The sequence below is a fragment of the Ammodytes marinus genome (assembly GCF_949987685.1).
Source record: "Ammodytes marinus genome assembly, chromosome: 9".
In the NCBI taxonomy this organism is placed as follows: Eukaryota; Metazoa; Chordata; class Actinopteri; order Uranoscopiformes; family Ammodytidae; genus Ammodytes; species Ammodytes marinus.
In genome coordinates this window covers 28,326,529-28,336,528 of record NC_137213.1, presented here as the reverse complement: position 1 = coordinate 28,336,528, position 10,000 = coordinate 28,326,529, and the positions used below count along the sequence as shown (strand labels likewise).

The following is a 10,000-nucleotide window of genomic DNA, read 5'->3' as shown; positions in this document are numbered from 1 at the left end:
CTGTGACTGTGTATGTGTGTGTCTCTGTGTGTGTCTATACTTGTGTGTGTGTGTGTGTGTGTTTGTGTGTGTGTGTGTCTGCCTGTGTGTGTGTGTGTGTGTGTGTGTGTGCGTGTGTGTGTGTGTGTGTGTAGAGTAGCGCTTGCTGTTTTGAAGTTGTGTTGCTGTGCGTAGGTGGAACGGTGTACTAGCAGGTTGGGAACATTTTATTTTATTACATTTTTTTTAAAACCGTTTCAGTTGTTTTGGCTTCGGCCCAAATGACATAACCACCATGCTGCTGGGACACTGGTGGTCTCTCTCTTGCTGCCTTCTCAAAGCTGCCAAGCACAATATTATCCTGTGTGTGTGTGTGTGTGTGTGCCTGTGTGTGTGTGAGAGTGTGTGTGTGTGTGTGTCTGTGTGTGTGTGTGCGTGTGTGTGTGTGTCTGTGTCTGTGTGTGTGTGTGTGTGTGTGTGTGTGTGTGTGTGTGTGTGTGTGTGTGTGTGTGTGTGTGTGAGTGTGTCTATGTGCCTGTGTGTGTGTGTCTGTGTGTGTGTGTGTTTGTGCCTGTCTCTGTGTATGTGTCTCTCTCTCCATGTGTGTGTGTGTGTGTGTGTGTGTGTCTCTCCCTGTCTCTGTGTATGTGTCTCTCTCTCCGTGTGTGTGTGTGTGTGTGTGTGTGTGTCTCTCCCTGTCTCTGTGTATGTGTCTCTCTCTCCGTGTGTGTGTGTGTGTGTGTGTCTCTCCCTGTCTCTGTGTATGTGTCTCTCTCTCCGTGTGTGTCTCTGCCTGTGTGTATGTGTGTCTCTCCCTATGTGTGTGTGTCTCTCTCCCTGTGTGTGTGTGTGTGAGTGTGACTTTGTTATCCGAGGCTTAGCATGTTTTTATCTAGCCCAATGTTTTCCCTCAGTAACAGTTACAGAAATATATCCCACTCCGCTCCCACAGTTTACCAGCGTCATCTGGTAACATTTGTCGCTGTGTTATTTTCACCAAAATACCCCCAAAAAATCTGTAAACTGTTAAAGTAACAGAATATGATACTTACTGAATGTCTGACCAAACCAGTAGCAATGTACTGTATGTTTTGTTGGCATTTAGCTAATATATAAATCCAATCCATTATTATTATTATCATAGGCTTAAACCTGCAGTGTGTAGAATTTTGGGTTTTATTTCCTAGCAGATTGTGTAGAAAGTAATTATAATATCCATAAGTACATTTAATTTAGTGCATAATAGCTGAATTTTTTTATTTTTTTATTATTATTTTTTCCCTTAGAAAGGGTCTCATATATGTCCATATTTCTGCATATCTTGGACCAAGGCCTAGTGCCGCCATCTTGAAAGTGTCATAGTTGGAATGTCATCAGGTGCATTGTTTGAAATGTAGAATTGTTCTTGTCCTTGAAGGCCACTGTAGCTTCTGTTATTATTTGAAACATAAGTTATTATTTGAAACTATGACACTTTCAAGATGGCGGCACCAGGCCTTGGTCCAAAATATGCAGAAATACGGACATATATGAGATCCTTTCTAAGGGAAAAAATAATAATTCAAAAAAAAATGTTCAGCTATTATGCACTAAATTAAATGTACTTATGGATATTATAATTACTTTCTACAAAATCTGCTCGGAAATAAAACCCAAAATTCTACACACTGCAGGTTTAAAGGTGGAGTCAGTGATTCTGGAGAACGCTTGTTGTCAAAATCAGTGGATATCGCCTCATGGCTTGATACCTTGGAAATTTGTACGTACTGTGTGTGTGTGTGTGTGTGTGTGTGTGTGTGTGTGTGTGTGTGTGTGTGTGTGTGGAAATAAACTCCAGTGTTAATACACAGCCTAGGCTCTGTAAACTTATATGTACGCAAAATATAAACAGAAGGTATGTAAAAGAAAGGGGCCCACCATAGCTATAGCAACATGTCCATTTACAGAGCCTAGGCTGTGTATTCACACCAGAGGCACACACACACAGAGACACACACACACACACACACGGACAGACAGACACACAGACAGACACAGACAGACACACAGACAGACACACACACACAGACACACACACACACACACACACACACAGACAGACACACACACACACACACACACACACACACACACACACACACACACAGTACAAAACATGCATTCGATTACAAGCATTCTCTAGAATCACTTACTCCACCTTTTAATAGGCTGGATTTACTAAAACACATTCTAGCAAGTTATTCAATAGCTTTTTAACCCTCAACAGTTGCCGTATCACACACACACACACACACACACACACACACACACACACACACACACACACACACACACACATTCCCTTGTTGTTCAACTATACGTGCACAACAGAGCCAAGTGAATTATCCACCATTGTTTTTTATTTCCCTCCCCACTACATGCTGGGTAGAGGATAGGCTCCCAGGGATACGCTTTGATTTGATGGGCAAACACACACACACACACACACACACACACACACACACACACACAGGTTTGATTTGATTCTGGGTGTGTTTTCTCGAGTCGGCAGCGCTCTTATTGAATGGGCCCCATTACATTTCATCTCCGTCGAGGGAAAAACAGTCTCAATGGAAAGAGAGAGAGAGAGTGTTGTATCACACACACACACACACACACACACATACACCTACACAAGCACACACACACACACACACACACACACACACACACACACACACACACACACAGGCAGACGCGTAGCTTTTAACAGGCTGATAAGAAGGTGTGTGTGGAGGTGGGGGGATGTATGTGTGTGTGTGTGTGTGTGTGTGTGTGTGTGTGTGTGTGTGTGTGTGTGTGTGTGTGTGTGTGTGTGTGTGTGTGTGTGTGTGTGTGTGTGTGTGTGTGTGTGTGTCTGTCTGTCTGTCTGTCTGTCTGTCTGTCTGTCTGTCTGTCTGTCTGTCTGTCTGTCTGTCTGTCTGTCTGTCTGTCTGTCTGTCTGTCTGTCTGTCTGTCTGTCTGTCTGTCTGTCTGTCTGTCTGTCTGTCTGTCTGTCTGTCTGTCTGTCTGTCTGTCTGTCTGTCTGTCTGTCTGTCTGTCTGTCTGTCTGTCTGTCTGTCTGTCTGTCTGTCTGTCTGTCTGTCTGTCTGTCTGTCTGTCTGTCTGTCTGTCTGTCTGTCTGTCTGTCTGTCTGTCTGTCTGTCTGTCTGTCTGTCTGTCTGTCTGTCTGTCTGTCTGTCTGTCTGTCTGTCTGTCTGTCTGTCTGTCTGTCTGTCTGTCTGTCTGTCTGTCTGTCTGTCTGTGTGTGTGTGTGTGTGACTCGATGTACGCTGTGTGCACACGTTGTTTGATAGTGTTTGTGTCTTTCCTGGAAATGTAGATGATTGAGAGTGACAGTCAAAGGTGTGTGTGTGTGTGTGTGTGTGTGTTACTTGATGTACGCTGTGTGTGTGTAGCTAAATAACTGGACTGTTTTCCCCATTGCCTTTCAGCCATCTCCTTTTTGAAGTTGTATGGAGTAACTAAGTGATCCTTTACAAAAGATGCAAATGCTCAACAATGTTTTTCTGAAGCCAGGACTTTGTGATGGCCTAAGACTCACATTTCGAACTCACACACACACACACACACACACACACACACACACACACACACACACACACACACCGGAGCAGGCCCTTAAGACTCACATTTTGAACTCATTTCCAAACAGCTTGGCCTTGCTACATTGTTCCTTACGTTACAATTAATTGAAACCGACCCGTCTTCCATTCAGCGTTAAGTAAACATTCAGCTAATCCAGCATTCCTATCTGTGCAAAGGGGCCTCTTCAATCTCCGGACAAGGGGCCCAGCTGGACACACACACACACACACACACACACACACACACACAGTTACAGACACGCACGCACACACACACACAGTTAAAGACACGGACGCACGCACAAACACACAGTTACAGACACACACGCACACACTCACACTGACACACACACACACACACACACACACACACACACACACACAAAAGACACTTGTAAAGCTTCAACATGTTTGCGTTGGATTTAGCCCGAAATTATTCTATTACCTGAGAAAATAACTGCTTCCACCACACACACACACACACACACACACACACACACACACACACACACACACACACACACACACACGCACACACACACACACCCCCTCTCTATCTTGTAGTCAGAAGAAGGTGTGTTTTATCACCCTACTGTTTTGCAAGCGAGATTTTTTAAATTGCTGACGCCGCCATTTAATCGACATGTCTTCTCCAAGTGTCTCTGTGTGAGTGGAGAGAGCGTGAGATAGGTTATATTAAAGTGAAGGTCTGTCAGCTGGCCATATGGTGTGTGTGTGTGTGTGTGTGTGTGTGTGTGTGTGTGTGTGTGTGTGTGTGTGTGTGTGTGTGTGTGTGTGTGTGTGTGTGTGTGTGTGTCTGTGTGTGTGTGTGTGTGTGTGTGTGTGTGTGTGTGTGTGTGTGTGTGTGTGCGTGCGTGTGCTTGTGTGTGTGTGGTGGAAGCAGTTATTTCGTACATGAGGAAAGACAGGCCGATTTTCTCTCAAGCTTAATCCCTGGATCAAGGCCAAAACCTACAGCCCAGAGATATATATATGTTCACACACACACACACACACACACACACACACACACACACACACACACACACACACACACACACACACACACACACACACACACACACGCTGAGATATATACGTTCTGCCCAGGGGAATGCTTTATGGGTGTGGGAGGGGATGAGGGGGATGAGGGGATTGCTCACTGGGGTTTTTTTAAAGGGTCGTTTGGAAGTTTTTTCTGGTCGGATTGAAGGCGGCCCAGTGAAGACATAGTTTCCATAGCGCTATATGGGTATATATGTTTTTTTTGGGGGGGGGAAACAGATTTTTTTTTCAGACAGCCGTGGACTTTGGTTGCCCACCTTTTCTTTTAAGAGTTTTTATTTAGTCGTATTTTGGAAAAGCTATCTGGAAAGTAGTAACAGTTCTATATTTGGTTTCAGGTGCCTCAAAAATGTGTTGATTCATGATAGAAATAATCACATAATACTACACACAGGCTCTGTACATGTTAACAAATCCCCCCCCCCCGCCCCTCCCTCCTTGATCCTGCATAGTGTACCTTTAAACTGCTTTTCACCTTACCCTAGCCTTGATAAAGTTTATTACGTTTTTTTTTCTTAACATTTTTGGCCAAGTAAAGCAACTTTTAGTGCTCAAAAAAGACCTATATAAATTTCGTACTATTACTGTTATCCTCTCTTCAAAATCTTGTGTTTCTCAGCTTTTAGAAAGTGTATGAAATCCTAGGAAAACTTAGTGTACTTAAAGCAGCCATGGGCACACAACCAAAGTGATTTATTTATATATTTTTTGGCATTTTCAAGCTTTATTAGATAGTACAGAGTTGAAATGGGGAGAGAGAGAGAGAGAGAGAGAGAGAGAGAGAGAGAGAGAGAGAGAGAGAGAGAGAGAGAGAGAGAGAGAGAGAGAGAGAGAGAGAGAGAGAGAGAGAGAGAGAGAGAGAGAGAGAGAGAGAGAGAGAGAGAGAGAGAGAGAGAGAGAGAGAGAGAGAGAGAGAGAGAGAGAGAGAGAGAGAGAGAGAGAGAGAGAGAGGGGGGATGACCTGCAGTAAAGGTCCACGGGTCGGATTTGAACCCACGACCACTGCAACGAAGGCCGGAGCAAATATGGTACACGCTCTATCCACTACACCACCGGAGCGCCCCAAAGTGACTGTTTTGCGTATCACTTTTATTTGCAGGTCTCTCTGAGCGCTTGTTAATTGAAATCGTTAATGTTGTGTTTGTATAGCAGTGAAAAGAAGTTTGCCTTGGCCTCCTGTATGCTCCATAGACGGCTTATAACTCCTACACACTTGTTATTAAACATTTGGCCTCGCAACTTGGAATATCCAGCAATGCACAGATGGTTGTGGTTAGGCCTGTTAGTTTAATGATGTCCCTGTTGTAGAAAACTTTCAAATATTATGTTTAACAATTCAAAAAGTATGCACCTGAATTGAACGAAGGGGATGCATAACCTATCTACTGTATCTGTCTGTCTGTCTGTCTGTCTGTCTGTCTGTCTGTCTGTCTGTCTGTCTGTCTGTCTGTCTGTCTGTCTGTCTGTCTGTCTATCTATCTATCTATCTATCTATCTATCTATCTATCTATCTATCTATCTATCTATCTATCTATCTATCTATCTATCTGTCTGTCTGTCTGTCTGTCTGTCTGTCTGTCTGTCTGTCTGTCTGTCTGTCTGTCTGTCTGTCTGTCTGTCTGTCTATCTCTCTGTCTGTCTGTCTATCCATCTATCTATCTATCTATCTATCTATCTATCTATCTATCTATCTATCTATCTATCTATCTATCTATCTATCTATCTATCTATCTATCTATCTATCTATCTATCTATCTATCTATCTATCTATCTATCTATCTATCTATCTATCTATCTAAATTAATTGTTGATCAAATTCCGTGACTCTTTTATGGGATTGTGGTTTGTCTATTAGAACTACATTTTAGCACACTCAACATTCACCTCAGAAATTCTTTCAAAATTGCATTGCACAAAGTAGAAGGGAAGGACCAGGCTGCACAATGCATTACATACATAATACATGCAAGTCGCACACACGCACACACACACACACACACACACACACACACACACACACACACACACACACACACACACACACACACACACACACACACACACACACACGCACACACACACACACACACACACACACACACACAGGGGATTCTAGTTGGACATCCGAGTGCAAACGCAAAGTGCCATCACAGACACTGTATGTGGGTCAACAGCCTTTTAGGGTCAGACCAGCCTAAACCCAAATAACCAAAAGTTCCCCACACACACACACACACACACACACACACACACACACACACACACACACACACACACACACACACACACACACCTCCAACTGTGACAGACCAAATCCCCTTACACAGCGGGAGAGAAAGTAGAATACGTCACGCGAGCACCATTACCAACACTAACTCGCAACGTACTGTCAGAATTAAAACCCAGTGCATTTAAGCTCTTTCAAAAGTGCTATTAAGAATGTTACTCTCACACACACACACACACACACACACACAGAAACACACACACACGTCTGCAAATTCTTTGATGTGATGAATATTAAATACCTTAAGTGGGTTTCGCGGAGATGTTTTTGACATTAATGGCCGCCGCGCTTGTTCCAACTCTTTTGTGTCTAGAGGATTAGCATTTTTTAAAACAGGAGCTAAACGTTTGACAGGTAGAATCGTTGTTCTTGGTTGAAATATATTTGGTGGAGAAAGTTCATGAGAAAATTATGATTTTTTTTATTCGGGAATGTAGAACTGGGAGTCAAACTTCAACATCTTTTTTGGCCATTAAAGCTGGGGTATGTGATTTCTGATTGGTCAAAGTTAACATGAGCTGCACACTTTGACCAATCAGAGCGAGGCTCCGATTCTCTGTTCTTATTGGCTGTTGGGACTGTCCATTCACTTTGGCACCGACTTTGTTGGTGTAGAGCGTGTCAGGGAGGGACCATAGGGGAGGGACCAAAGAGAACAAGTGGAGCGGTTGAGGTATTTGGATTCAAATCTCTATCCCACCTTCCATTTTCTCCCCAAATCCTCCACCCCAGCTTTAAACAAAATATTTAACAAAACATTTCAAAAACAGTATTACATTTTTTTTATTATTGATGTGTCCTCAAATGCAAGAGATAGTCAGGGAAGGGACCCGTTCACGCACATACAATATAAAATCTAAATTGTTCAGTACATGTTACATATAGGCCCTTTAATCTTAATGTAATACTAGTTCTGTAGCAGAGCCGTACATGCAGTATTATTACATTTACTGTGTGTGTGTGTGTGTGTGTGTGTGTGTGTGTGTGTGTGTGTGTGTGTGTGTGTGTGTGTGTGTGTGTGTGTGTGTGTGTGTGTGTGTGTGTGTGTGTGTGTGTGTGTGTGTGTGTGTGTGTGTGTGTGTGTGTGTGTGTGTGTGTGTGTGTGTGTGTGTGTGTGTGTGTGTGTGTGTGTGTGTGTGTGTGTGTGTGTGTGTGTGTGTGTGTGTGTGTGTGTGTGTGAGTGTGTGTGTGTGTGTGTGTGTCATCTGCAGAAAAATGGGTTAGGGTCTTAAGAGGAGCAGTCTGTCTGGCTCCATGTAAGAGGGAATGACATCATCACACTATCAGACACGGTCAATAATACTGGGCGGACAGGGCACACACACACACACACACACACACACACACACACACACATATGGGCACAGACACACACACACACACACACACATACGGGCACAGACACACACACACACACACACACACACACACACACACACACGCACACACACACACACACACACACACATGAAAATGGTCCTGAAACTAAAAGAGGAAGACAGAGTTAAGTTAAGAGCGTATGACTAAGGGCCCGTGTCCACCTAACGCCTTTTTCCAGCGTTAAACGCTGGCTGTGCGCTCGGGAGTGTGTCTACTGAGCGTTTTTTACAACCGGTTTTTTCGACCGCTTTTTTCAAGCGTTTTATGAGCTGGGAGAGAGAGTGCTGTGATCGGGGGAGAGAAAATGCTGATCGTCACCTGTCAGTCAGACCTATCAACACTGGTTTAACTGTTTAGGTTTGCTGTTTTCTATTTAAATCGTTACATTTTAATATGAGTAGTCTTATGAAACAGAGAATACTTTCCACCATCCTCTATTTGGATGAGGAGTTATCACGGCTCCTGCAAACACACACGGAGCAAGTTGTAGGCTGATGTGTGCGCATGAAACGATCCGTAGGAGATAAAAAATACAGAGAATCAAGTGTTCGCCTAATCTGCTCCCACAAACAGGCTCTCCTCCCTCTGTTCTGGTCATTTTAAGTCACTATTTTCGTACAGTTTCGGGTAAACAGAGACGGAAAAAGCAGTTTCTCTTCCGTCTTCTTTGTTGCCAAGGCGACGAGTCCCGACGATCTACTATCTGATTGGCCCTTTGAAAAAAGCGGCGGTGACGTCCCCACCGCCTTTCTGAAAAGTTAAACTTTTTTCAACTTGCAAATCTCGAAGCGGCCGCACAAAAAGACAAAAAGCGCTCGAAAAAAACCGCTGGGCGCTGCGCCTTTTCTCAGAGCGGCCGCCTTTTCCCGAGGCGGCCGCTTCTCATTGGGAATCAATTGAAAAAAGGCGCTTGCGGTGGGAAAAAGGCGTTAGGTGGACACGGGCCCTAAGGGTAAGACATATGCTTAAAATCCCAGCCATATTGAGCATATATTCCCCTCGCCTGTGAGCTCATGTATTTTAACATGACATCACTAATAACGTTGTCATAATCTTGGGCTTACTGTCGACATGTTCGTTTAGATCACACTCGTAATTCGGCTTAGGGTTTGGGGGTCTCAGAGGGGGGGTTGGACTGTAGTGTCATCACAGCAGGTCATTTGCTATTAAAATGCCCTGAGCCCTACAGCTTGAGTAAAAAAAAACATTACGTACATATGTGCCATAATCCCTGTCATTAGTATTAAGACGTCCACATTGCACTTAAAGGGAGAGTTTGGTTAGTTTTACACCAGCTGTTGCCGTTTAGAAATGTCCCTATGTTTTATACAGTAATAAAGGGTGTAAGGGCAGAGGGGTGTCATACTGTATGGAATGTAAAGCCCACTGAGGCAAATGTCTATTTGTGATATTGGGCTATACAAATAAAACTGATTTGATTTGGACGTTGGTTAGAATATGGGAACATTGCTCGATAACAATTTTTTTGGGGTGGATTCTGTATATATCAACATTTGGTTTATAGTTCAAAAGGTAGGGTCAGCGATTCCAGAGCATGTATGTTGTGTTAAACATGCAGTGTGTAGAATTTTGGGTTTTATTTCCTAGCAGATTTTGTAGAAAGTAATTATAATATCCATAAATACATTTAATTTAGTGCATA

The 10,000-nt window shown here is 43.5% G+C and overlaps 1 protein-coding gene across 1 annotated transcript in view; it reads left to right on the top strand.

Annotated features, from left to right (window-relative positions):
- The window catches only part of LOC307255456 (partitioning defective 3 homolog), a gene marked incomplete at both ends in the record, with an annotated part of 133,639 nt that overhangs the window by 47,165 nt on the left and 76,474 nt on the right, over window positions 1-10,000 (top strand).